Raw genomic sequence first — 2,500 nt, 5'->3', positions numbered from 1 at the left:
CCCTAAAAACACTCCCAGATACTTTAACCCATCCCTTCGCCACCGTAAGCCTCCTGGCAGTTTTAAGAGTCCCCCCCTCCATCCGCCCACAGCCAGCGCTTCGCTTTTGCCCCAGTTGACTTTCGCTGCTGATAGCAGCCCAAAGTCCCTGACGATCCCCTCCAGTTTGCTGATTTCGTCCTGTTTCTTTATTAAGACAATGACGTCGTCCGCATAAGCTGATAAAATGTGGCTTTTCTCGAGACCGTTTAGAAACACACCCTCGATGTTCGTCCTTAATTGACACAGCAATGGTTCTATGGCCAGAGAGTACAACATCCCTGAGAGGGGGCAGCCCTGTCTCACCCCTCTACGCACTTTAAAAGGGCCGCTCAGCCCTCCATTAATCTTCAGTATACTCTCGATGTCCTGGTACAAAACCTGGATCATGGCTATCAGACCAGGGCTGAGGCCAAAAGCCTCCAGAGTTTTCCAGAGGTAAGGGTGCTCAACCCGGTCAAACGCCTTTTCCTGGTCTAGCGAAATGAGCCCAGTTTCAATGCCCAGAGAACTAGAGACGTGCAAAATATCCCGAATTAGGGACACATTGTCCAGAATGGACCTACCAGGCACACAGTAAGTTTGGTCCTGATGGACTACCAGGTCCATCACCTCCCTCAGCCTGTTGGCCAGTGCCCTCGACAGGATTTTATAGTCCGTGCACAGAAGGGACACAGGACGCCAGTTCTTGATCTCCTGCAGGTCTCCTTTCTTGGGTAGGAGAGTGATGACTGCCCTCCTGCAGCTGACTGGCAATAACTTATCTTTAAAAACTTCATTAAAAACCATTAAAAGGTCCTCCCGTAACTCCTCCCAGAACTCTTTGTAAAACTCCGCAGGAATCCCGTCGATGCCAGGGGCCTTACCCCCCTTCATGCTCTGCAGGGCCGTGGAAAGATCCTGCAGGGTCAGAGGTTCCCCCAGCACCGCACTGACATCTTCCGGGACCCTGGGCAAATTCCCACAAAAGGAGTAAAGCAGTTCTTTTTGCTCCTCGTACTCACTTCTGTACAGCTCTGTGTAAAAGTCCACGGCTCTCGTCCGGATCTCCTCCGGCCTCCTGAGCTCCTGTCCTGTGTCTGATCTCAGGGCGTGGATAAACCTGCTCTGCCCGTTGCTCTTCTCCAGGCTAAAAAAGAAACTAGATGGTGCGTCCATCAGTGCTGCGCTCTGGAAGCGAGAGCGGACCAGCGCCCCCTGCGCCTTGGTGCCTAGTAGGTCCGCAAGAGCAGCTCTTTTAGACTTGAGGTCCTTAATGTGATCTCGATTCCCAGTGGGTTCCACTACACCCTGTAACTCCACAATGTCAGTCTCCAGATCCCTCATAGATCTGGTGATGTCCCGTGTGACATTGAGAGTATACTGTCGACAGAGCTGCTCTATCTCCCTCTTCCCATAGTCCCACCACAGTCTTAAGGAAATAAAATCCTGCTTTCTGTCTCTAAAACCTTCCCAAAAAAACCTAAAAGCATCTTTAAAGTTGGAGTCACATAGTAGGGTGGTGTTAAAATGCCAATATGCGCTTTTGGGCTTTACATTGGCGATAAAAACACGGCAAACAACCAGGGAGTGATCGGTAAAACCAACAGGCACCATTCTGCATTCCTTAAAAATGTTAAAATGGTGCTTAAAACAGTAAAACCGGTCTAGTCTGGCCAACGATAAAGAGGTGCCTCTGCAGTGCACCCAGGTGTACTGTCTTTCATCCCCGTTGGTTCTCCTCCACACGTCCGTTAGCTCGTTCTCGCTTGAGAGCAGCCTCATCGCGTTCTGCGATGCTCTGTGAGGCTCACAGTGGTTCCTGTCTAACAGGTCGTTCTCGGTGCAGTTAAAGTCACCTCCTAGAAACAAAAACTCCCCAGTACGAGTTTTGCTTAAAACCCCATTTAAAACTTGCAAAAAAGTGACTCTGTGTGGTCCTGTGGTGGGAGCGTACACATTTATAAAGACAAACTTATGATGCTCAAATGCTGCCCTCACCACCATCAGTCTGCCCTCCACCACCTCCTCCACCTCAAAGGATGCTGGGGCAAAGCTCTTAGAAAAGAGAAGAGCCACCCCACCGCTGGTGGTGCTCTTGTGGCTTAGCACCACCTCCCCCCCCCACTCCCTCTTCCAGTCAGCCTCATTGCCAGAGTCACTGTGGGTCTCCTGCACCAACAGCACATCCAGCCTCTTCTGCTCCATCAGCTCATACAGCAGAGACCTCTTAGCTGCGTCTCTGGCCCCATTCGCGTTCAGCGTGCTGATGTTAAAGTCACTCATTGCAACGGAAAAGGGAAACAGCCCGAACAGCAGCGCCCACCTCCACCTCCTCCCCATCCTCTCCGTTGTTCAGCTCCTTCCTGATCTTCTGCACTATTTTCTTTAACCTGTACACCTCCTGGTCCGTGAACCCTCCTCTCCCCTTACTCCTCATCTGTTGCTGGGCCGCGTTCGCCAGCAACTCCTTGTCTGAGAA

This window comes from Zeus faber, assembly GCF_960531495.2.
Source record: "Zeus faber genome assembly, chromosome: 9".
NCBI classification, from domain to species: Eukaryota; Metazoa; Chordata; class Actinopteri; order Zeiformes; family Zeidae; genus Zeus; species Zeus faber.
This window is presented reverse-complemented; position numbering follows the sequence as displayed.